The sequence below is a fragment of the Coffea arabica genome, chromosome 11e (genome assembly GCF_036785885.1).
Source record: "Coffea arabica cultivar ET-39 chromosome 11e, Coffea Arabica ET-39 HiFi, whole genome shotgun sequence".
Classification (NCBI taxonomy): Eukaryota; Viridiplantae; Streptophyta; class Magnoliopsida; order Gentianales; family Rubiaceae; genus Coffea; species Coffea arabica.
In genome coordinates this window covers 25,523,978-25,551,420 of record NC_092331.1, presented here as the reverse complement: position 1 = coordinate 25,551,420, position 27,443 = coordinate 25,523,978, and positions in this window count along the sequence as shown.

Below are 27,443 nucleotides of genomic sequence, written 5' to 3'. Positions count from 1 at the left end.
TCAAGCAAAGGCAAGTTGAGCTGATCTTGGTGTGTTCCATTCCAAAATCAATTGTAGACTTTGCAAGCTTCCATGTAGTTGGTACTCCAAGAGTTAAACCCCGTTTGTATCCATTCATGGAACAATGTCAACTGAAATCAGTCCACACCAAAGGGGAGTTGCTTCGAGCTCATCTTGATGGGAACACTCCACATTTTGTGGATGGTTGTGTACCAAGGGTTCGTTTAAAGAACAAGTACCTGAATGACCATTATGATTTTCATCTTGTTCTTAGTCCACGTGAATCTCCAACATCACCAAATCCGCCTTGGGGCCTTGCAAGTGTGTTCGGGCCGGAGTTCGATTTCACGGGATACGCTTCACACCACTTTGAGGACCCTTACCTCATGACCACAAACGATCAAGTTGAGCATACATTGAAGATGGTTTGTGAGATTCAAGGTCCGACAAGGGTTATTTTCCAACTTAGCACGTGGGTTTTGCATTGGATGACATCTATAGCCATCCTAACAAGATTGAGTCGAAGGCATGTAACTCGTCTTGTCACCATTCGTGCTTCAATTTGTGGGCAAATTGCTTTCAAGAGGAGGGGAATGATACGAACAAGAGGAGCCATTGGAGTAAAGCCATGAGTTTTTCTTGGCAATATGTGGTGGCATTAGATTTGGGGTTCATACTACCAACTCTTGTAGTATCATCCATTTCCATCCAGATTTGAGGACGAATCCTTCTCAAGTGGAGGGGACTGATGTGTGCACGGACCTTAGCCCAAGTAATGACCCAGTCCGAGTTCCATTGGGCCCAGTCACACGTGCACAAGCCAAGTTCTTCAAAGAATCCCTCCAAGCCCCTGTTCGAATTGTCCAAGACCAACATGGAGTCCATAGAGAAATTGAAGGCTTGGAGGGAGACAATCAAGTTATCTACACCACGATCCAAGCCCATGAAGAGTCAAGTGGGCCTCCGAGTGAGCTGGCCGAATAGGGCCTTAGGCTTTAGTGTTTAATTTATAGTTAGATTAGTTGTTCTAGTAGAGCATGGGCCGGCCCATCTTGATCCCAAGGTGGCCGAATTCCCCTTTTCCTTGTTTTCCTTAGGGTTTTTGTAACTCTTAGCCTATAAATAGGCTTGCTTTGTAAGGTTTTAGGTAGACGTTTTATAAATCAAATTACTTAGTTTTTCGATTTTCTTGCTCGTGTGAATTTCGAGCTTTACTTGCTTCTGGCAAGGGTGATTGAGCAATCTTGCATCTTGTCCTTGATTGTTCTACCGACCTATTCCCTGGCGTATTCACCTTCATCGGAGTCGTCGTTCTACAGCCTTTAATCAAATCGTGTCGTCCGTTTGATTCTAGGTCCAGCAATCCAAGCGTTGGACAACCTCGCTAGATCCTCGGGCAAACGTGCTACGTGTCTCGAAACGTGTTGATCGAGGACCGCAATAGTTGGCCTCAGAGCTTATGTGGAGGTTCCCTCATACGTCATGGCGAATACAGGACGCATAAAAGCTAGCCCACAACATTGTCTTCCTGATCCTAAGGGAGTAAAAGAAGTGCCATTACGTGGTGTAGATGAGCAATTGGACCTCGTCAAATCTCAATTGCTTGGTTGGTTTTATACCCGTTGCGGTGTCAAAGACAAAATTTGTAGCTTGGCCATTGATGGGAGTTGTGAAGTCAACCTTGCAACTGCTATCATGGTTGAGAAATTAAATCTTCCAACCATTGGTCATCTTCGACCGCACAAGTTGATGAGTACTCAAGGTGTTGTCTGGGTTACTAAGCACACACTTGTACCTATTCAAATCGGCAAATATGTGGACGAGGTGTTGTGTGATGCAGTCCCAATTCAAGTGACACGGGTTGTTGGGCAAAGCGTGGATGTCGAGGCCAGAAGTTAAATATGACGGACATACTAATAAGTATTCCTTCTTATTTAATAGTCGTCGTATTGCACTTGTATCACTTACTTATGACCAGTTTTGTATTGATCTAGCACACATGAAAAGTAAGGTTGAGCGTTATTGAATGGAGAAGCAGCTAGATGAGGGAATTGTGCCTGAAGAGATAAAACCCGAGGGAGTTGAATGCAATGAGATGAAAGGGTCAGCTGTTGAAATGGACAAGGAGATGGAAAAATCTGATGAGATGGGTGGTAAAAAGGAAGAAAAGAGAGAAAGTGGGCTGATCTTGAGCAACCCGGTGAAGGCCTATTATTTTCCCAACGAACTTACCTTGCTTTGTTTAGTGTTTCTTCTTGTATTCAGATCAAGCAAAGGCAAGTTGAGCTGATCTTGGTGTGTTCCATTCCAAAATCAATTGTAGACTTTGCAAGCTTCCATGTAGTTGGTACTCCAAGAGTTAAACCCCGTTTGTATCCATTCATGGAACAATGTCAACTGAAATCAGTCCACACCAAAGGGGAGTTGCTTCGAGCTCATCTTGATGGGAACACTCCACATTTTGTGGATGGTTGTGTACCAAGGGTTCGTTTAAAGAACAAGTACCTGAATGACCATTATGATTTTCATCTTGTTCTTAGTCCACGTGAATCTCCAACATCACCAAATCCGCCTTGGGGCCTTGCAAGTGTGTTCGGGCCGGAGTTCGATTTCACGGGATACGCTTCACACCACTTTGAGGACCCTTACCTCATGACCACAAACGATCAAGTTGAGCATACATTGAAGATGGTTTGTGAGATTCAAGGTCCGACAAGGGTTATTTTCCAACTTAGCACGTGGGTTTTGCATTGGATGACATCTATAGCCATCCTAACAAGATTGAGTCGAAGGCATGTAACTCGTCTTGTCACCATTCGTGCTTCAATTTGTGGGCAAATTGCTTTCAAGAGGAGGGGAATGATACGAACAAGAGGAGCCATTGGAGTAAAGCCATGAGTTTTTCTTGGCAATATGTGGTGGCATTAGATTTGGGGTTCATACTACCAACTCTTGTAGTATCATCCATTTCCATCCAGATTTGAGGACGAATCCTTCTCAAGTGGAGGGGACTGATGTGTGCACGGACCTTAGCCCAAGTAATGACCCAGTCCGAGTTCCATTGGGCCCAGTCACACGTGCACAAGCCAAGTTCTTCAAAGAATCCCTCCAAGCCCCTGTTCGAATTGTCCAAGACCAACATGGAGTCCATAGAGAAATTGAAGGCTTGGAGGGAGACAATCAAGTTATCTACACCACGATCCAAGCCCATGAAGAGTCAAGTGGGCCTCCGAGTGAGCTGGCCGAATAGGGCCTTAGGCTTTAGTGTTTAATTTATAGTTAGATTAGTTGTTCTAGTAGAGCATGGGCCGGCCCATCTTGATCCCAAGGTGGCCGAATTCCCCTTTTCCTTGTTTTCCTTAGGGTTTTTGTAACTCTTAGCCTATAAATAGGCTTGCTTTGTAAGGTTTTAGGTAGACGTTTTATAAATCAAATTACTTAGTTTTTCGATTTTCTTGCTCGTGTGAATTTCGAGCTTTACTTGCTTCTGGCAAGGGTGATTGAGCAATCTTGCATCTTGTCCTTGATTGTTCTACCGACCTATTCCCTGGCGTATTCACCTTCATCGGAGTCGTCGTTCTACAGCCTTTAATCAAATCGTGTCGTCCGTTTGATTCTAGGTCCAGCAATCCAAGCGTTGGACAACCTCGCTAGATCCTCGGGCAAACGTGCTACGTGTCTCGAAACGTGTTGATCGAGGACCGCAATAGTTGGCCTCAGAGCTTATGTGGAGGTTCCCTCATACGTCATGGCGAATACAGGACGCATAAAAGCTAGCCCACAACATTGTCTTCCTGATCCTAAGGGAGTAAAAGAAGTGCCATTACGTGGTGTAGATGAGCAATTGGACCTCGTCAAATCTCAATTGCTTGGTTGGTTTTATACCCGTTGCGGTGTCAAAGACAAAATTTGTAGCTTGGCCATTGATGGGAGTTGTGAAGTCAACCTTGCAACTGCTATCATGGTTGAGAAATTAAATCTTCCAACCATTGGTCATCTTCGACCGCACAAGTTGATGAGTACTCAAGGTGTTGTCTGGGTTACTAAGCACACACTTGTACCTATTCAAATCGGCAAATATGTGGACGAGGTGTTGTGTGATGCAGTCCCAATTCAAGTGACACGGGTTGTTGGGCAAAGCGTGGATGTCGAGGCCAGAAGTTAAATATGACGGACATACTAATAAGTATTCCTTCTTATTTAATAGTCGTCGTATTGCACTTGTATCACTTACTTATGACCAGTTTTGTATTGATCTAGCACACATGAAAAGTAAGGTTGAGCGTTATTGAATGGAGAAGCAGCTAGATGAGGGAATTGTGCCTGAAGAGATAAAACCCGAGGGAGTTGAATGCAATGAGATGAAAGGGTCAGCTGTTGAAATGGACAAGGAGATGGAAAAATCTGATGAGATGGGTGGTAAAAAGGAAGAAAAGAGAGAAAGTGGGCTGATCTTGAGCAACCCGGTGAAGGCCTATTATTTTCCCAACGAACTTACCTTGCTTTGTTTAGTGTTTCTTCTTGTATTCAGATCAAGCAAAGGCAAGTTGAGCTGATCTTGGTGTGTTCCATTCCAAAATCAATTGTAGACTTTGCAAGCTTCCATGTAGTTGGTACTCCAAGAGTTAAACCCCGTTTGTATCCATTCATGGAACAATGTCAACTGAAATCAGTCCACACCAAAGGGGAGTTGCTTCGAGCTCATCTTGATGGGAACACTCCACATTTTGTGGATGGTTGTGTACCAAGGGTTCGTTTAAAGAACAAGTACCTGAATGACCATTATGATTTTCATCTTGTTCTTAGTCCACGTGAATCTCCAACATCACCAAATCCGCCTTGGGGCCTTGCAAGTGTGTTCGGGCCGGAGTTCGATTTCACGGGATACGCTTCACACCACTTTGAGGACCCTTACCTCATGACCACAAACGATCAAGTTGAGCATACATTGAAGATGGTTTGTGAGATTCAAGGTCCGACAAGGGTTATTTTCCAACTTAGCACGTGGGTTTTGCATTGGATGACATCTATAGCCATCCTAACAAGATTGAGTCGAAGGCATGTAACTCGTCTTGTCACCATTCGTGCTTCAATTTGTGGGCAAATTGCTTTCAAGAGGAGGGGAATGATACGAACAAGAGGAGCCATTGGAGTAAAGCCATGAGTTTTTCTTGGCAATATGTGGTGGCATTAGATTTGGGGTTCATACTACCAACTCTTGTAGTATCATCCATTTCCATCCAGATTTGAGGACGAATCCTTCTCAAGTGGAGGGGACTGATGTGTGCACGGACCTTAGCCCAAGTAATGACCCAGTCCGAGTTCCATTGGGCCCAGTCACACGTGCACAAGCCAAGTTCTTCAAAGAATCCCTCCAAGCCCCTGTTCGAATTGTCCAAGACCAACATGGAGTCCATAGAGAAATTGAAGGCTTGGAGGGAGACAATCAAGTTATCTACACCACGATCCAAGCCCATGAAGAGTCAAGTGGGCCTCCGAGTGAGCTGGCCGAATAGGGCCTTAGGCTTTAGTGTTTAATTTATAGTTAGATTAGTTGTTCTAGTAGAGCATGGGCCGGCCCATCTTGATCCCAAGGTGGCCGAATTCCCCTTTTCCTTGTTTTCCTTAGGGTTTTTGTAACTCTTAGCCTATAAATAGGCTTGCTTTGTAAGGTTTTAGGTAGACGTTTTATAAATCAAATTACTTAGTTTTTCGATTTTCTTGCTCGTGTGAATTTCGAGCTTTACTTGCTTCTGGCAAGGGTGATTGAGCAATCTTGCATCTTGTCCTTGATTGTTCTACCGACCTATTCCCTGGCGTATTCACCTTCATCGGAGTCGTCGTTCTACAGCCTTTAATCAAATCGTGTCGTCCGTTTGATTCTAGGTCCAGCAATCCAAGCGTTGGACAACCTCGCTAGATCCTCGGGCAAACGTGCTACGTGTCTCGAAACGTGTTGATCGAGGACCGCAATAGTTGGCCTCAGAGCTTATGTGGAGGTTCCCTCATACGTCATGGCGAATACAGGACGCATAAAAGCTAGCCCACAACATTGTCTTCCTGATCCTAAGGGAGTAAAAGAAGTGCCATTACGTGGTGTAGATGAGCAATTGGACCTCGTCAAATCTCAATTGCTTGGTTGGTTTTATACCCGTTGCGGTGTCAAAGACAAAATTTGTAGCTTGGCCATTGATGGGAGTTGTGAAGTCAACCTTGCAACTGCTATCATGGTTGAGAAATTAAATCTTCCAACCATTGGTCATCTTCGACCGCACAAGTTGATGAGTACTCAAGGTGTTGTCTGGGTTACTAAGCACACACTTGTACCTATTCAAATCGGCAAATATGTGGACGAGGTGTTGTGTGATGTAGTCCCAATTCAAGTGACACGGGTTGTTGGGCAAAGCGTGGATGTCGAGGCCAGAAGTTAAATATGACGGACATACTAATAAGTATTCCTTCTTATTTAATAGTCGTCGTATTGCACTTGTATCACTTACTTATGACCAGTTTTGTATTGATCTAGCACACATGAAAAGTAAGGTTGAGCGTTATTGAATGGAGAAGCAGCTAGATGAGGGAATTGTGCCTGAAGAGATAAAACCCGAGGGAGTTGAATGCAATGAGATGAAAGGGTCAGCTGTTGAAATGGACAAGGAGATGGAAAAATCTGATGAGATGGGTGGTAAAAAGGAAGAAAAGAGAGAAAGTGGGCTGATCTTGAGCAACCCGGTGAAGGCCTATTATTTTCCCAACGAACTTACCTTGCTTTGTTTAGTGTTTCTTCTTGTATTCAGATCAAGCAAAGGCAAGTTGAGCTGATCTTGGTGTGTTCCATTCCAAAATCAATTGTAGACTTTGCAAGCTTCCATGTAGTTGGTACTCCAAGAGTTAAACCCCGTTTGTATCCATTCATGGAACAATGTCAACTGAAATCAGTCCACACCAAAGGGGAGTTGCTTCGAGCTCATCTTGATGGGAACACTCCACATTTTGTGGATGGTTGTGTACCAAGGGTTCGTTTAAAGAACAAGTACCTGAATGACCATTATGATTTTCATCTTGTTCTTAGTCCACGTGAATCTCCAACATCACCAAATCCGCCTTGGGGCCTTGCAAGTGTGTTCGGGCCGGAGTTCGATTTCACGGGATACGCTTCACACCACTTTGAGGACCCTTACCTCATGACCACAAACGATCAAGTTGAGCATACATTGAAGATGGTTTGTGAGATTCAAGGTCCGACAAGGGTTATTTTCCAACTTAGCACGTGGGTTTTGCATTGGATGACATCTATAGCCATCCTAACAAGATTGAGTCGAAGGCATGTAACTCGTCTTGTCACCATTCGTGCTTCAATTTGTGGGCAAATTGCTTTCAAGAGGAGGGGAATGATACGAACAAGAGGAGCCATTGGAGTAAAGCCATGAGTTTTTCTTGGCAATATGTGGTGGCATTAGATTTGGGGTTCATACTACCAACTCTTGTAGTATCATCCATTTCCATCCAGATTTGAGGACGAATCCTTCTCAAGTGGAGGGGACTGATGTGTGCACGGACCTTAGCCCAAGTAATGACCCAGTCCGAGTTCCATTGGGCCCAGTCACACGTGCACAAGCCAAGTTCTTCAAAGAATCCCTCCAAGCCCCTGTTCGAATTGTCCAAGACCAACATGGAGTCCATAGAGAAATTGAAGGCTTGGAGGGAGACAATCAAGTTATCTACACCACGATCCAAGCCCATGAAGAGTCAAGTGGGCCTCCGAGTGAGCTGGCCGAATAGGGCCTTAGGCTTTAGTGTTTAATTTATAGTTAGATTAGTTGTTCTAGTAGAGCATGGGCCGGCCCATCTTGATCCCAAGGTGGCCGAATTCCCCTTTTCCTTGTTTTCCTTAGGGTTTTTGTAACTCTTAGCCTATAAATAGGCTTGCTTTGTAAGGTTTTAGGTAGACGTTTTATAAATCAAATTACTTAGTTTTTCGATTTTCTTGCTCGTGTGAATTTCGAGCTTTACTTGCTTCTGGCAAGGGTGATTGAGCAATCTTGCATCTTGTCCTTGATTGTTCTACCGACCTATTCCCTGGCGTATTCACCTTCATCGGAGTCGTCGTTCTACAGCCTTTAATCAAATCGTGTCGTCCGTTTGATTCTAGGTCCAGCAATCCAAGCGTTGGACAACCTCGCTAGATCCTCGGGCAAACGTGCTACGTGTCTCGAAACGTGTTGATCGAGGACCGCAATAGTTGGCCTCAGAGCTTATGTGGAGGTTCCCTCATACGTCATGGCGAATACAGGACGCATAAAAGCTAGCCCACAACATTGTCTTCCTGATCCTAAGGGAGTAAAAGAAGTGCCATTACGTGGTGTAGATGAGCAATTGGACCTCGTCAAATCTCAATTGCTTGGTTGGTTTTATACCCGTTGCGGTGTCAAAGACAAAATTTGTAGCTTGGCCATTGATGGGAGTTGTGAAGTCAACCTTGCAACTGCTATCATGGTTGAGAAATTAAATCTTCCAACCATTGGTCATCTTCGACCGCACAAGTTGATGAGTACTCAAGGTGTTGTCTGGGTTACTAAGCACACACTTGTACCTATTCAAATCGGCAAATATGTGGACGAGGTGTTGTGTGATGTAGTCCCAATTCAAGTGACACGGGTTGTTGGGCAAAGCGTGGATGTCGAGGCCAGAAGTTAAATATGACGGACATACTAATAAGTATTCCTTCTTATTTAATAGTCGTCGTATTGCACTTGTATCACTTACTTATGACCAGTTTTGTATTGATCTAGCACACATGAAAAGTAAGGTTGAGCGTTATTGAATGGAGAAGCAGCTAGATGAGGGAATTGTGCCTGAAGAGATAAAACCCGAGGGAGTTGAATGCAATGAGATGAAAGGGTCAGCTGTTGAAATGGACAAGGAGATGGAAAAATCTGATGAGATGGGTGGTAAAAAGGAAGAAAAGAGAGAAAGTGGGCTGATCTTGAGCAACCCGGTGAAGGCCTATTATTTTCCCAACGAACTTACCTTGCTTTGTTTAGTGTTTCTTCTTGTATTCAGATCAAGCAAAGGCAAGTTGAGCTGATCTTGGTGTGTTCCATTCCAAAATCAATTGTAGACTTTGCAAGCTTCCATGTAGTTGGTACTCCAAGAGTTAAACCCCGTTTGTATCCATTCATGGAACAATGTCAACTGAAATCAGTCCACACCAAAGGGGAGTTGCTTCGAGCTCATCTTGATGGGAACACTCCACATTTTGTGGATGGTTGTGTACCAAGGGTTCGTTTAAAGAACAAGTACCTGAATGACCATTATGATTTTCATCTTGTTCTTAGTCCACGTGAATCTCCAACATCACCAAATCCGCCTTGGGGCCTTGCAAGTGTGTTCGGGCCGGAGTTCGATTTCACGGGATACGCTTCACACCACTTTGAGGACCCTTACCTCATGACCACAAACGATCAAGTTGAGCATACATTGAAGATGGTTTGTGAGATTCAAGGTCCGACAAGGGTTATTTTCCAACTTAGCACGTGGGTTTTGCATTGGATGACATCTATAGCCATCCTAACAAGATTGAGTCGAAGGCATGTAACTCGTCTTGTCACCATTCGTGCTTCAATTTGTGGGCAAATTGCTTTCAAGAGGAGGGGAATGATACGAACAAGAGGAGCCATTGGAGTAAAGCCATGAGTTTTTCTTGGCAATATGTGGTGGCATTAGATTTGGGGTTCATACTACCAACTCTTGTAGTATCATCCATTTCCATCCAGATTTGAGGACGAATCCTTCTCAAGTGGAGGGGACTGATGTGTGCACGGACCTTAGCCCAAGTAATGACCCAGTCCGAGTTCCATTGGGCCCAGTCACACGTGCACAAGCCAAGTTCTTCAAAGAATCCCTCCAAGCCCCTGTTCGAATTGTCCAAGACCAACATGGAGTCCATAGAGAAATTGAAGGCTTGGAGGGAGACAATCAAGTTATCTACACCACGATCCAAGCCCATGAAGAGTCAAGTGGGCCTCCGAGTGAGCTGGCCGAATAGGGCCTTAGGCTTTAGTGTTTAATTTATAGTTAGATTAGTTGTTCTAGTAGAGCATGGGCCGGCCCATCTTGATCCCAAGGTGGCCGAATTCCCCTTTTCCTTGTTTTCCTTAGGGTTTTTGTAACTCTTAGCCTATAAATAGGCTTGCTTTGTAAGGTTTTAGGTAGACGTTTTATAAATCAAATTACTTAGTTTTTCGATTTTCTTGCTCGTGTGAATTTCGAGCTTTACTTGCTTCTGGCAAGGGTGATTGAGCAATCTTGCATCTTGTCCTTGATTGTTCTACCGACCTATTCCCTGGCGTATTCACCTTCATCGGAGTCGTCGTTCTACAGCCTTTAATCAAATCGTGTCGTCCGTTTGATTCTAGGTCCAGCAATCCAAGCGTTGGACAACCTCGCTAGATCCTCGGGCAAACGTGCTACGTGTCTCGAAACGTGTTGATCGAGGACCGCAATAGTTGGCCTCAGAGCTTATGTGGAGGTTCCCTCATACGTCATGGCGAATACAGGACGCATAAAAGCTAGCCCACAACATTGTCTTCCTGATCCTAAGGGAGTAAAAGAAGTGCCATTACGTGGTGTAGATGAGCAATTGGACCTCGTCAAATCTCAATTGCTTGGTTGGTTTTATACCCGTTGCGGTGTCAAAGACAAAATTTGTAGCTTGGCCATTGATGGGAGTTGTGAAGTCAACCTTGCAACTGCTATCATGGTTGAGAAATTAAATCTTCCAACCATTGGTCATCTTCGACCGCACAAGTTGATGAGTACTCAAGGTGTTGTCTGGGTTACTAAGCACACACTTGTACCTATTCAAATCGGCAAATATGTGGACGAGGTGTTGTGTGATGTAGTCCCAATTCAAGTGACACGGGTTGTTGGGCAAAGCGTGGATGTCGAGGCCAGAAGTTAAATATGACGGACATACTAATAAGTATTCCTTCTTATTTAATAGTCGTCGTATTGCACTTGTATCACTTACTTATGACCAGTTTTGTATTGATCTAGCACACATGAAAAGTAAGGTTGAGCGTTATTGAATGGAGAAGCAGCTAGATGAGGGAATTGTGCCTGAAGAGATAAAACCCGAGGGAGTTGAATGCAATGAGATGAAAGGGTCAGCTGTTGAAATGGACAAGGAGATGGAAAAATCTGATGAGATGGGTGGTAAAAAGGAAGAAAAGAGAGAAAGTGGGCTGATCTTGAGCAACCCGGTGAAGGCCTATTATTTTCCCAACGAACTTACCTTGCTTTGTTTAGTGTTTCTTCTTGTATTCAGATCAAGCAAAGGCAAGTTGAGCTGATCTTGGTGTGTTCCATTCCAAAATCAATTGTAGACTTTGCAAGCTTCCATGTAGTTGGTACTCCAAGAGTTAAACCCCGTTTGTATCCATTCATGGAACAATGTCAACTGAAATCAGTCCACACCAAAGGGGAGTTGCTTCGAGCTCATCTTGATGGGAACACTCCACATTTTGTGGATGGTTGTGTACCAAGGGTTCGTTTAAAGAACAAGTACCTGAATGACCATTATGATTTTCATCTTGTTCTTAGTCCACGTGAATCTCCAACATCACCAAATCCGCCTTGGGGCCTTGCAAGTGTGTTCGGGCCGGAGTTCGATTTCACGGGATACGCTTCACACCACTTTGAGGACCCTTACCTCATGACCACAAACGATCAAGTTGAGCATACATTGAAGATGGTTTGTGAGATTCAAGGTCCGACAAGGGTTATTTTCCAACTTAGCACGTGGGTTTTGCATTGGATGACATCTATAGCCATCCTAACAAGATTGAGTCGAAGGCATGTAACTCGTCTTGTCACCATTCGTGCTTCAATTTGTGGGCAAATTGCTTTCAAGAGGAGGGGAATGATACGAACAAGAGGAGCCATTGGAGTAAAGCCATGAGTTTTTCTTGGCAATATGTGGTGGCATTAGATTTGGGGTTCATACTACCAACTCTTGTAGTATCATCCATTTCCATCCAGATTTGAGGACGAATCCTTCTCAAGTGGAGGGGACTGATGTGTGCACGGACCTTAGCCCAAGTAATGACCCAGTCCGAGTTCCATTGGGCCCAGTCACACGTGCACAAGCCAAGTTCTTCAAAGAATCCCTCCAAGCCCCTGTTCGAATTGTCCAAGACCAACATGGAGTCCATAGAGAAATTGAAGGCTTGGAGGGAGACAATCAAGTTATCTACACCACGATCCAAGCCCATGAAGAGTCAAGTGGGCCTCCGAGTGAGCTGGCCGAATAGGGCCTTAGGCTTTAGTGTTTAATTTATAGTTAGATTAGTTGTTCTAGTAGAGCATGGGCCGGCCCATCTTGATCCCAAGGTGGCCGAATTCCCCTTTTCCTTGTTTTCCTTAGGGTTTTTGTAACTCTTAGCCTATAAATAGGCTTGCTTTGTAAGGTTTTAGGTAGACGTTTTATAAATCAAATTACTTAGTTTTTCGATTTTCTTGCTCGTGTGAATTTCGAGCTTTACTTGCTTCTGGCAAGGGTGATTGAGCAATCTTGCATCTTGTCCTTGATTGTTCTACCGACCTATTCCCTGGCGTATTCACCTTCATCGGAGTCGTCGTTCTACAGCCTTTAATCAAATCGTGTCGTCCGTTTGATTCTAGGTCCAGCAATCCAAGCGTTGGACAACCTCGCTAGATTCTCGGGCAAACGTGCTACGTGTCTCGAAACGTGTTGATCGAGGACCGCAATAGTTGGCCTCAGAGCTTATGTGGAGGTTCCCTCATACGTCATGGCGAATACAGGACGCATAAAAGCTAGCCCACAACATTGTCTTCCTGATCCTAAGGGAGTAAAAGAAGTGCCATTACGTGGTGTAGATGAGCAATTGGACCTCGTCAAATCTCAATTGCTTGGTTGGTTTTATACCCGTTGCGGTGTCAAAGACAAAATTTGTAGCTTGGCCATTGATGGGAGTTGTGAAGTCAACCTTGCAACTGCTATCATGGTTGAGAAATTAAATCTTCCAACCATTGGTCATCTTCGACCGCACAAGTTGATGAGTACTCAAGGTGTTGTCTGGGTTACTAAGCACACACTTGTACCTATTCAAATCGGCAAATATGTGGACGAGGTGTTGTGTGATGTAGTCCCAATTCAAGTGACACGGGTTGTTGGGCAAAGCGTGGATGTCGAGGCCAGAAGTTAAATATGACGGACATACTAATAAGTATTCCTTCTTATTTAATAGTCGTCGTATTGCACTTGTATCACTTACTTATGACCAGTTTTGTATTGATCTAGCACACATGAAAAGTAAGGTTGAGCGTTATTGAATGGAGAAGCAGCTAGATGAGGGAATTGTGCCTGAAGAGATAAAACCCGAGGGAGTTGAATGCAATGAGATGAAAGGGTCAGCTGTTGAAATGGACAAGGAGATGGAAAAATCTGATGAGATGGGTGGTAAAAAGGAAGAAAAGAGAGAAAGTGGGCTGATCTTGAGCAACCCGGTGAAGGCCTATTATTTTCCCAACGAACTTACCTTGCTTTGTTTAGTGTTTCTTCTTGTATTCAGATCAAGCAAAGGCAAGTTGAGCTGATCTTGGTGTGTTCCATTCCAAAATCAATTGTAGACTTTGCAAGCTTCCATGTAGTTGGTACTCCAAGAGTTAAACCCCGTTTGTATCCATTCATGGAACAATGTCAACTGAAATCAGTCCACACCAAAGGGGAGTTGCTTCGAGCTCATCTTGATGGGAACACTCCACATTTTGTGGATGGTTGTGTACCAAGGGTTCGTTTAAAGAACAAGTACCTGAATGACCATTATGATTTTCATCTTGTTCTTAGTCCACGTGAATCTCCAACATCACCAAATCCGCCTTGGGGCCTTGCAAGTGTGTTCGGGCCGGAGTTCGATTTCACGGGATACGCTTCACACCACTTTGAGGACCCTTACCTCATGACCACAAACGATCAAGTTGAGCATACATTGAAGATGGTTTGTGAGATTCAAGGTCCGACAAGGGTTATTTTCCAACTTAGCACGTGGGTTTTGCATTGGATGACATCTATAGCCATCCTAACAAGATTGAGTCGAAGGCATGTAACTCGTCTTGTCACCATTCGTGCTTCAATTTGTGGGCAAATTGCTTTCAAGAGGAGGGGAATGATACGAACAAGAGGAGCCATTGGAGTAAAGCCATGAGTTTTTCTTGGCAATATGTGGTGGCATTAGATTTGGGGTTCATACTACCAACTCTTGTAGTATCATCCATTTCCATCCAGATTTGAGGACGAATCCTTCTCAAGTGGAGGGGACTGATGTGTGCACGGACCTTAGCCCAAGTAATGACCCAGTCCGAGTTCCATTGGGCCCAGTCACACGTGCACAAGCCAAGTTCTTCAAAGAATCCCTCCAAGCCCCTGTTCGAATTGTCCAAGACCAACATGGAGTCCATAGAGAAATTGAAGGCTTGGAGGGAGACAATCAAGTTATCTACACCACGATCCAAGCCCATGAAGAGTCAAGTGGGCCTCCGAGTGAGCTGGCCGAATAGGGCCTTAGGCTTTAGTGTTTAATTTATAGTTAGATTAGTTGTTCTAGTAGAGCATGGGCCGGCCCATCTTGATCCCAAGGTGGCCGAATTCCCCTTTTCCTTGTTTTCCTTAGGGTTTTTGTAACTCTTAGCCTATAAATAGGCTTGCTTTGTAAGGTTTTAGGTAGACGTTTTATAAATCAAATTACTTAGTTTTTCGATTTTCTTGCTCGTGTGAATTTCGAGCTTTACTTGCTTCTGGCAAGGGTGATTGAGCAATCTTGCATCTTGTCCTTGATTGTTCTACCGACCTATTCCCTGGCGTATTCACCTTCATCGGAGTCGTCGTTCTACAGCCTTTAATCAAATCGTGTCGTCCGTTTGATTCTAGGTCCAGCAATCCAAGCGTTGGACAACCTCGCTAGATCCTCGGGCAAACGTGCTACGTGTCTCGAAACGTGTTGATCGAGGACCGCAATAGTTGGCCTCAGAGCTTATGTGGAGGTTCCCTCATACGTCATGGCGAATACAGGACGCATAAAAGCTAGCCCACAACATTGTCTTCCTGATCCTAAGGGAGTAAAAGAAGTGCCATTACGTGGTGTAGATGAGCAATTGGACCTCGTCAAATCTCAATTGCTTGGTTGGTTTTATACCCGTTGCGGTGTCAAAGACAAAATTTGTAGCTTGGCCATTGATGGGAGTTGTGAAGTCAACCTTGCAACTGCTATCATGGTTGAGAAATTAAATCTTCCAACCATTGGTCATCTTCGACCGCACAAGTTGATGAGTACTCAAGGTGTTGTCTGGGTTACTAAGCACACACTTGTACCTATTCAAATCGGCAAATATGTGGACGAGGTGTTGTGTGATGTAGTCCCAATTCAAGTGACACGGGTTGTTGGGCAAAGCGTGGATGTCGAGGCCAGAAGTTAAATATGACGGACATACTAATAAGTATTCCTTCTTATTTAATAGTCGTCGTATTGCACTTGTATCACTTACTTATGACCAGTTTTGTATTGATCTAGCACACATGAAAAGTAAGGTTGAGCGTTATTGAATGGAGAAGCAGCTAGATGAGGGAATTGTGCCTGAAGAGATAAAACCCGAGGGAGTTGAATGCAATGAGATGAAAGGGTCAGCTGTTGAAATGGACAAGGAGATGGAAAAATCTGATGAGATGGGTGGTAAAAAGGAAGAAAAGAGAGAAAGTGGGCTGATCTTGAGCAACCCGGTGAAGGCCTATTATTTTCCCAACGAACTTACCTTGCTTTGTTTAGTGTTTCTTCTTGTATTCAGATCAAGCAAAGGCAAGTTGAGCTGATCTTGGTGTGTTCCATTCCAAAATCAATTGTAGACTTTGCAAGCTTCCATGTAGTTGGTACTCCAAGAGTTAAACCCCGTTTGTATCCATTCATGGAACAATGTCAACTGAAATCAGTCCACACCAAAGGGGAGTTGCTTCGAGCTCATCTTGATGGGAACACTCCACATTTTGTGGATGGTTGTGTACCAAGGGTTCGTTTAAAGAACAAGTACCTGAATGACCATTATGATTTTCATCTTGTTCTTAGTCCACGTGAATCTCCAACATCACCAAATCCGCCTTGGGGCCTTGCAAGTGTGTTCGGGCCGGAGTTCGATTTCACGGGATACGCTTCACACCACTTTGAGGACCCTTACCTCATGACCACAAACGATCAAGTTGAGCATACATTGAAGATGGTTTGTGAGATTCAAGGTCCGACAAGGGTTATTTTCCAACTTAGCACGTGGGTTTTGCATTGGATGACATCTATAGCCATCCTAACAAGATTGAGTCGAAGGCATGTAACTCGTCTTGTCACCATTCGTGCTTCAATTTGTGGGCAAATTGCTTTCAAGAGGAGGGGAATGATACGAACAAGAGGAGCCATTGGAGTAAAGCCATGAGTTTTTCTTGGCAATATGTGGTGGCATTAGATTTGGGGTTCATACTACCAACTCTTGTAGTATCATCCATTTCCATCCAGATTTGAGGACGAATCCTTCTCAAGTGGAGGGGACTGATGTGTGCACGGACCTTAGCCCAAGTAATGACCCAGTCCGAGTTCCATTGGGCCCAGTCACACGTGCACAAGCCAAGTTCTTCAAAGAATCCCTCCAAGCCCCTGTTCGAATTGTCCAAGACCAACATGGAGTCCATAGAGAAATTGAAGGCTTGGAGGGAGACAATCAAGTTATCTACACCACGATCCAAGCCCATGAAGAGTCAAGTGGGCCTCCGAGTGAGCTGGCCGAATAGGGCCTTAGGCTTTAGTGTTTAATTTATAGTTAGATTAGTTGTTCTAGTAGAGCATGGGCCGGCCCATCTTGATCCCAAGGTGGCCGAATTCCCCTTTTCCTTGTTTTCCTTAGGGTTTTTGTAACTCTTAGCCTATAAATAGGCTTGCTTTGTAAGGTTTTAGGTAGACGTTTTATAAATCAAATTACTTAGTTTTTCGATTTTCTTGCTCGTGTGAATTTCGAGCTTTACTTGCTTCTGGCAAGGGTGATTGAGCAATCTTGCATCTTGTCCTTGATTGTTCTACCGACCTATTCCCTGGCGTATTCACCTTCATCGGAGTCGTCGTTCTACAGCCTTTAATCAAATCGTGTCGTCCGTTTGATTCTAGGTCCAGCAATCCAAGCGTTGGACAACCTCGCTAGATCCTCGGGCAAACGTGCTACGTGTCTCGAAACGTGTTGATCGAGGACCGCAATAGTTGGCCTCAGAGCTTATGTGGAGGTTCCCTCATACGTCATGGCGAATACAGGACGCATAAAAGCTAGCCCACAACATTGTCTTCCTGATCCTAAGGGAGTAAAAGAAGTGCCATTACGTGGTGTAGATGAGCAATTGGACCTCGTCAAATCTCAATTGCTTGGTTGGTTTTATACCCGTTGCGGTGTCAAAGACAAAATTTGTAGCTTGGCCATTGATGGGAGTTGTGAAGTCAACCTTGCAACTGCTATCATGGTTGAGAAATTAAATCTTCCAACCATTGGTCATCTTCGACCGCACAAGTTGATGAGTACTCAAGGTGTTGTCTGGGTTACTAAGCACACACTTGTACCTATTCAAATCGGCAAATATGTGGACGAGGTGTTGTGTGATGTAGTCCCAATTCAAGTGACACGGGTTGTTGGGCAAAGCGTGGATGTCGAGGCCAGAAGTTAAATATGACGGACATACTAATAAGTATTCCTTCTTATTTAATAGTCGTCGTATTGCACTTGTATCACTTACTTATGACCAGTTTTGTATTGATCTAGCACACATGAAAAGTAAGGTTGAGCGTTATTGAATGGAGAAGCAGCTAGATGAGGGAATTGTGCCTGAAGAGATAAAACCCGAGGGAGTTGAATGCAATGAGATGAAAGGGTCAGCTGTTGAAATGGACAAGGAGATGGAAAAATCTGATGAGATGGGTGGTAAAAAGGAAGAAAAGAGAGAAAGTGGGCTGATCTTGAGCAACCCGGTGAAGGCCTATTATTTTCCCAACGAACTTACCTTGCTTTGTTTAGTGTTTCTTCTTGTATTCAGATCAAGCAAAGGCAAGTTGAGCTGATCTTGGTGTGTTCCATTCCAAAATCAATTGTAGACTTTGCAAGCTTCCATGTAGTTGGTACTCCAAGAGTTAAACCCCGTTTGTATCCATTCATGGAACAATGTCAACTGAAATCAGTCCACACCAAAGGGGAGTTGCTTCGAGCTCATCTTGATGGGAACACTCCACATTTTGTGGATGGTTGTGTACCAAGGGTTCGTTTAAAGAACAAGTACCTGAATGACCATTATGATTTTCATCTTGTTCTTAGTCCACGTGAATCTCCAACATCACCAAATCCGCCTTGGGGCCTTGCAAGTGTGTTCGGGCCGGAGTTCGATTTCACGGGATACGCTTCACACCACTTTGAGGACCCTTACCTCATGACCACAAACGATCAAGTTGAGCATACATTGAAGATGGTTTGTGAGATTCAAGGTCCGACAAGGGTTATTTTCCAACTTAGCACGTGGGTTTTGCATTGGATGACATCTATAGCCATCCTAACAAGATTGAGTCGAAGGCATGTAACTCGTCTTGTCACCATTCGTGCTTCAATTTGTGGGCAAATTGCTTTCAAGAGGAGGGGAATGATACGAACAAGAGGAGCCATTGGAGTAAAGCCATGAGTTTTTCTTGGCAATATGTGGTGGCATTAGATTTGGGGTTCATACTACCAACTCTTGTAGTATCATCCATTTCCATCCAGATTTGAGGACGAATCCTTCTCAAGTGGAGGGGACTGATGTGTGCACGGACCTTAGCCCAAGTAATGACCCAGTCCGAGTTCCATTGGGCCCAGTCACACGTGCACAAGCCAAGTTCTTCAAAGAATCCCTCCAAGCCCCTGTTCGAATTGTCCAAGACCAACATGGAGTCCATAGAGAAATTGAAGGCTTGGAGGGAGACAATCAAGTTATCTACACCACGATCCAAGCCCATGAAGAGTCAAGTGGGCCTCCGAGTGAGCTGGCCGAATAGGGCCTTAGGCTTTAGTGTTTAATTTATAGTTAGATTAGTTGTTCTAGTAGAGCATGGGCCGGCCCATCTTGATCCCAAGGTGGCCGAATTCCCCTTTTCCTTGTTTTCCTTAGGGTTTTTGTAACTCTTAGCCTATAAATAGGCTTGCTTTGTAAGGTTTTAGGTAGACGTTTTATAAATCAAATTACTTAGTTTTTCGATTTTCTTGCTCGTGTGAATTTCGAGCTTTACTTGCTTCTGGCAAGGGTGATTGAGCAATCTTGCATCTTGTCCTTGATTGTTCTACCGACCTATTCCCTGGCGTATTCACCTTCATCGGAGTCGTCGTTCTACAGCCTTTAATCAAATCGTGTCGTCCGTTTGATTCTAGGTCCAGCAATCCAAGCGTTGGACAACCTCGCTAGATCCTCGGGCAAACGTGCTACGTGTCTCGAAACGTGTTGATCGAGGACCGCAATAGTTGGCCTCAGAGCTTATGTGGAGGTTCCCTCATACGTCATGGCGAATACAGGACGCATAAAAGCTAGCCCACAACATTGTCTTCCTGATCCTAAGGGAGTAAAAGAAGTGCCATTACGTGGTGTAGATGAGCAATTGGACCTCGTCAAATCTCAATTGCTTGGTTGGTTTTATACCCGTTGCGGTGTCAAAGACAAAATTTGTAGCTTGGCCATTGATGGGAGTTGTGAAGTCAACCTTGCAACTGCTATCATGGTTGAGAAATTAAATCTTCCAACCATTGGTCATCTTCGACCGCACAAGTTGATGAGTACTCAAGGTGTTGTCTGGGTTACTAAGCACACACTTGTACCTATTCAAATCGGCAAATATGTGGACGAGGTGTTGTGTGATGTAGTCCCAATTCAAGTGACACGGGTTGTTGGGCAAAGCGTGGATGTCGAGGCCAGAAGTTAAATATGACGGACATACTAATAAGTATTCCTTCTTATTTAATAGTCGTCGTATTGCACTTGTATCACTTACTTATGACCAGTTTTGTATTGATCTAGCACACATGAAAAGTAAGGTTGAGCGTTATTGAATGGAGAAGCAGCTAGATGAGGGAATTGTGCCTGAAGAGATAAAACCCGAGGGAGTTGAATGCAATGAGATGAAAGGGTCAGCTGTTGAAATGGACAAGGAGATGGAAAAATCTGATGAGATGGGTGGTAAAAAGGAAGAAAAGAGAGAAAGTGGGCTGATCTTGAGCAACCCGGTGAAGGCCTATTATTTTCCCAACGAACTTACCTTGCTTTGTTTAGTGTTTCTTCTTGTATTCAGATCAAGCAAAGGCAAGTTGAGCTGATCTTGGTGTGTTCCATTCCAAAATCAATTGTAGACTTTGCAAGCTTCCATGTAGTTGGTACTCCAAGAGTTAAACCCCGTTTGTATCCATTCATGGAACAATGTCAACTGAAATCAGTCCACACCAAAGGGGAGTTGCTTCGAGCTCATCTTGATGGGAACACTCCACATTTTGTGGATGGTTGTGTACCAAGGGTTCGTTTAAAGAACAAGTACCTGAATGACCATTATGATTTTCATCTTGTTCTTAGTCCACGTGAATCTCCAACATCACCAAATCCGCCTTGGGGCCTTGCAAGTGTGTTCGGGCCGGAGTTCGATTTCACGGGATACGCTTCACACCACTTTGAGGACCCTTACCTCATGACCACAAACGATCAAGTTGAGCATACATTGAAGATGGTTTGTGAGATTCAAGGTCCGACAAGGGTTATTTTCCAACTTAGCACGTGGGTTTTGCATTGGATGACATCTATAGCCATCCTAACAAGATTGAGTCGAAGGCATGTAACTCGTCTTGTCACCATTCGTGCTTCAATTTGTGGGCAAATTGCTTTCAAGAGGAGGGGAATGATACGAACAAGAGGAGCCATTGGAGTAAAGCCATGAGTTTTTCTTGGCAATATGTGGTGGCATTAGATTTGGGGTTCATACTACCAACTCTTGTAGTATCATCCATTTCCATCCAGATTTGAGGACGAATCCTTCTCAAGTGGAGGGGACTGATGTGTGCACGGACCTTAGCCCAAGTAATGACCCAGTCCGAGTTCCATTGGGCCCAGTCACACGTGCACAAGCCAAGTTCTTCAAAGAATCCCTCCAAGCCCCTGTTCGAATTGTCCAAGACCAACATGGAGTCCATAGAGAAATTGAAGGCTTGGAGGGAGACAATCAAGTTATCTACACCACGATCCAAGCCCATGAAGAGTCAAGTGGGCCTCCGAGTGAGCTGGCCGAATAGGGCCTTAGGCTTTAGTGTTTAATTTATAGTTAGATTAGTTGTTCTAGTAGAGCATGGGCCGGCCCATCTTGATCCCAAGGTGGCCGAATTCCCCTTTTCCTTGTTTTCCTTAGGGTTTTTGTAACTCTTAGCCTATAAATAGGCTTGCTTTGTAAGGTTTTAGGTAGACGTTTTATAAATCAAATTACTTAGTTTTTCGATTTTCTTGCTCGTGTGAATTTCGAGCTTTACTTGCTTCTGGCAAGGGTGATTGAGCAATCTTGCATCTTGTCCTTGATTGTTCTACCGACCTATTCCCTGGCGTATTCACCTTCATCGGAGTCGTCGTTCTACAGCCTTTAATCAAATCGTGTCGTCCGTTTGATTCTAGGTCCAGCAATCCAAGCGTTGGACAACCTCGCTAGATCCTCGGGCAAACGTGCTACGTGTCTCGAAACGTGTTGATCGAGGACCGCAATAGTTGGCCTCAGAGCTTATGTGGAGGTTCCCTCATACGTCATGGCGAATACAGGACGCATAAAAGCTAGCCCACAACATTGTCTTCCTGATCCTAAGGGAGTAAAAGAAGTGCCATTACGTGGTGTAGATGAGCAATTGGACCTCGTCAAATCTCAATTGCTTGGTTGGTTTTATACCCGTTGCGGTGTCAAAGACAAAATTTGTAGCTTGGCCATTGATGGGAGTTGTGAAGTCAACCTTGCAACTGCTATCATGGTTGAGAAATTAAATCTTCCAACCATTGGTCATCTTCGACCGCACAAGTTGATGAGTACTCAAGGTGTTGTCTGGGTTACTAAGCACACACTTGTACCTATTCAAATCGGCAAATATGTGGACGAGGTGTTGTGTGATGTAGTCCCAATTCAAGTGACACGGGTTGTTGGGCAAAGCGTGGATGTCGAGGCCAGAAGTTAAATATGACGGACATACTAATAAGTATTCCTTCTTATTTAATAGTCGTCGTATTGCACTTGTATCACTTACTTATGACCAGTTTTGTATTGATCTAGCACACATGAAAAGTAAGGTTGAGCGTTATTGAATGGAGAAGCAGCTAGATGAGGGAATTGTGCCTGAAGAGATAAAACCCGAGGGAGTTGAATGCAATGAGATGAAAGGGTCAGCTGTTGAAATGGACAAGGAGATGGAAAAATCTGATGAGATGGGTGGTAAAAAGGAAGAAAAGAGAGAAAGTGGGCTGATCTTGAGCAACCCGGTGAAGGCCTATTATTTTCCCAACGAACTTACCTTGCTTTGTTTAGTGTTTCTTCTTGTATTCAGATCAAGCAAAGGCAAGTTGAGCTGATCTTGGTGTGTTCCATTCCAAAATCAATTGTAGACTTTGCAAGCTTCCATGTAGTTGGTACTCCAAGAGTTAAACCCCGTTTGTATCCATTCATGGAACAATGTCAACTGAAATCAGTCCACACCAAAGGGGAGTTGCTTCGAGCTCATCTTGATGGGAACACTCCACATTTTGTGGATGGTTGTGTACCAAGGGTTCGTTTAAAGAACAAGTACCTGAATGACCATTATGATTTTCATCTTGTTCTTAGTCCACGTGAATCTCCAACATCACCAAATCCGCCTTGGGGCCTTGCAAGTGTGTTCGGGCCGGAGTTCGATTTCACGGGATACGCTTCACACCACTTTGAGGACCCTTACCTCATGACCACAAACGATCAAGTTGAGCATACATTGAAGATGGTTTGTGAGATTCAAGGTCCGACAAGGGTTATTTTCCAACTTAGCACGTGGGTTTTGCATTGGATGACATCTATAGCCATCCTAACAAGATTGAGTCGAAGGCATGTAACTCGTCTTGTCACCATTCGTGCTTCAATTTGTGGGCAAATTGCTTTCAAGAGGAGGGGAATGATACGAACAAGAGGAGCCATTGGAGTAAAGCCATGAGTTTTTCTTGGCAATATGTGGTGGCATTAGATTTGGGGTTCATACTACCAACTCTTGTAGTATCATCCATTTCCATCCAGATTTGAGGACGAATCCTTCTCAAGTGGAGGGGACTGATGTGTGCACGGACCTTAGCCCAAGTAATGACCCAGTCCGAGTTCCATTGGGCCCAGTCACACGTGCACAAGCCAAGTTCTTCAAAGAATCCCTCCAAGCCCCTGTTCGAATTGTCCAAGACCAACATGGAGTCCATAGAGAAATTGAAGGCTTGGAGGGAGACAATCAAGTTATCTACACCACGATCCAAGCCCATGAAGAGTCAAGTGGGCCTCCGAGTGAGCTGGCCGAATAGGGCCTTAGGCTTTAGTGTTTAATTTATAGTTAGATTAGTTGTTCTAGTAGAGCATGGGCCGGCCCATCTTGATCCCAAGGTGGCCGAATTCCCCTTTTCCTTGTTTTCCTTAGGGTTTTTGTAACTCTTAGCCTATAAATAGGCTTGCTTTGTAAGGTTTTAGGTAGACGTTTTATAAATCAAATTACTTAGTTTTTCGATTTTCTTGCTCGTGTGAATTTCGAGCTTTACTTGCTTCTGGCAAGGGTGATTGAGCAATCTTGCATCTTGTCCTTGATTGTTCTACCGACCTATTCCCTGGCGTATTCACCTTCATCGGAGTCGTCGTTCTACAGCCTTTAATCAAATCGTGTCGTCCGTTTGATTCTAGGTCCAGCAATCCAAGCGTTGGACAACCTCGCTAGATCCTCGGGCAAACGTGCTACGTGTCTCGAAACGTGTTGATCGAGGACCGCAATAGTTGGCCTCAGAGCTTATGTGGAGGTTCCCTCATACGTCATGGCGAATACAGGACGCATAAAAGCTAGCCCACAACATTGTCTTCCTGATCCTAAGGGAGTAAAAGAAGTGCCATTACGTGGTGTAGATGAGCAATTGGACCTCGTCAAATCTCAATTGCTTGGTTGGTTTTATACCCGTTGCGGTGTCAAAGACAAAATTTGTAGCTTGGCCATTGATGGGAGTTGTGAAGTCAACCTTGCAACTGCTATCATGGTTGAGAAATTAAATCTTCCAACCATTGGTCATCTTCGACCGCACAAGTTGATGAGTACTCAAGGTGTTGTCTGGGTTACTAAGCACACACTTGTACCTATTCAAATCGGCAAATATGTGGACGAGGTGTTGTGTGATGCAGTCCCAATTCAAGTGACACGGGTTGTTGGGCAAAGCGTGGATGTCGAGGCCAGAAGTTAAATATGACGGACATACTAATAAGTATTCCTTCTTATTTAATAGTCGTCGTATTGCACTTGTATCACTTACTTATGACCAGTTTTGTATTGATCTAGCACACATGAAAAGTAAGGTTGAGCGTTATTGAATGGAGAAGCAGCTAGATGAGGGAATTGTGCCTGAAGAGATAAAACCCGAGGCAGTTGAATGCAATGAGATGAAAGGGTCAGCTGTTGAAATGGACAAGGAGATGGAAAAATCTGATGAGATGGGTGGTAAAAAGGAAGAAAAGAGAGAAAGTGGGCTGATCTTGAGCAACCCGGTGAAGGCCTATTATTTTCCCAACGAACTTACCTTGCTTTGTTTAGTGTTTCTTCTTGTATTCAGATCAAGCAAAGGCAAGTTGAGCTGATCTTGGTGTGTTCCATTCCAAAATCAATTGTAGACTTTGCAAGCTTCCATGTAGTTGGTACTCCAAGAGTTAAACCCCGTTTGTATCCATTCATGGAACAATGTCAACTGAAATCAGTCCACACCAAAGGGGAGTTGCTTCGAGCTCATCTTGATGGGAACACTCCACATTTTGTGGATGGTTGTGTACCAAGGGTTCGTTTAAAGAACAAGTACCTGAATGACCATTATGATTTTCATCTTGTTCTTAGTCCACGTGAATCTCCAACCTCACCAAATCCGCCTTGGGGCCTTGCAAGTGTGTTCGGGCCGGAGTTCGATTTCACGGGATACGCTTCACACCACTTTGAGGACCCTTACCTCATGACCACAAACGATCAAGTTGAGCATACATTGAAGATGGTTTGTGAGATTCAAGGTCCGACAAGGGTTATTTTCCAACTTAGCACGTGGGTTTTGCATTGGATGACATCTATAGCCATCCTAACAAGATTGAGTCGAAGGCATGTAACTCGTCTTGTCACCATTCGTGCTTCAATTTGTGGGCAAATTGCTTTCAAGAGGAGGGGAATGATACGAACAAGAGGAGCCATTGGAGTAAAGCCATGAGTTTTTCTTGGCAATATGTGGTGGCATTAGATTTGGGGTTCATACTACCAACTCTTGTAGTATCATCCATTTCCATCCAGATTTGAGGACGAATCCTTCTCAAGTGGAGGGGACTGATGTGTGCACGGACCTTAGCCCAAGTAATGACCCAGTCCGAGTTCCATTGGGCCCAGTCACACGTGCACAAGCCAAGTTCTTCAAAGAATCCCTCCAAGCCCCTGTTCGAATTGTCCAAGACCAACATGGAGTCCATAGAGAAATTGAAGGCTTGGAGGGAGACAATCAAGTTATCTACACCACGATCCAAGCCCATGAAGAGTCAAGTGGGCCTCCGAGTGAGCTGGCCGAATAGGGCCTTAGGCTTTAGTGTTTAATTTATAGTTAGATTAGTGGTTCTAGTAGAGCATGGGCCGGCCCATCTTGATCCCAAGGTGGCCGAATTCCCCTTTTCCTTGTTTTCCTTAGGGTTTTTGTAACTCTTAGCCTATAAATAGGCTTGCTTTGTAAGGTTTTAGGTAGACGTTTTATAAATCAAATTACTTAGTTTTTCGATTTTCTTGCTCGTGTGAATTTCGAGCTTTACTTGCTTCTGGCAAGGGTGATTGAGCAATCTTGCATCTTGTCCTTGATTGTTCTACCGACCTATTCCCTGGCGTATTCACCTTCATCGGAGTCGTCGTTCTACAGCCTTTAATCAAATCGTGTCGTCCGTTTGATTCTAGGTCCAGCAATCCAAGCGTTGGACAACCTCGCTAGATCCTCGGGCAAACGTGCTACGTGTCTCGAAACGTGTTGATCGAGGACCGCAATAGTTGGCCTCAGAGCTTATGTGGAGGTTCCCTCATACGTCATGGCGAATACAGGACGCATAAAAGCTAGCCCACAACATTGTCTTCCTGATCCTAAGGGAGTAAAAGAAGTGCCATTACGTGGTGTAGATGAGCAATTGGACCTCGTCAAATCTCAATTGCTTGGTTGGTTTTATACCCGTTGCGGTGTCAAAGACAAAATTTGTAGCTTGGCCATTGATGGGAGTTGTGAAGTCAACCTTGCAACTGCTATCATGGTTGAGAAATTAAATCTTCCAACCATTGGTCATCTTCGACCGCACAAGTTGATGAGTACTCAAGGTGTTGTCTGGGTTACTAAGCACACACTTGTACCTATTCAAATCGGCAAATATGTGGACGAGGTGTTGTGTGATGCAGTCCCAATTCAAGTGACACGGGTTGTTGGGCAAAGCGTGGATGTCGAGGCCAGAAGTTAAATATGACGGACATACTAATAAGTATTCCTTCTTATTTAATAGTCGTCGTATTGCACTTGTATCACTTACTTATGACCAGTTTTGTATTGATCTAGCACACATGAAAAGTAAGGTTGAGCGTTATTGAATGGAGAAGCAGCTAGATGAGGGAATTGTGCCTGAAGAGATAAAACCCGAGGCAGTTGAATGCAATGAGATGAAAGGGTCAGCTGTTGAAATGGACAAGGAGATGGAAAAATCTGATGAGATGGGTGGTAAAAAGGAAGAAAAGAGAGAAAGTGGGCTGATCTTGAGCAACCCGGTGAAGGCCTATTATTTTCCCAACGAACTTACCTTGCTCTGTTTAGTGTTTCTTCTTGTATTCAGATCAAGCAAAGGCAAGTTGAGCTGATCTTGGTGTGTTCCATTCCAAAATCAATTGTAGACTTTGCAAGCTTCCATGTAGTTGGTACTCCAAGAGTTAAACCCCGTTTGTATCCATTCATGGAACAATGTCAACTGAAATCAGTCCACACCAAAGGGGAGTTGCTTCGAGCTCATCTTGATGGGAACACTCCACATTTTGTGGATGGTTGTGTACCAAGGGTTCGTTTAAAGAACAAGTACCTGAATGACCAT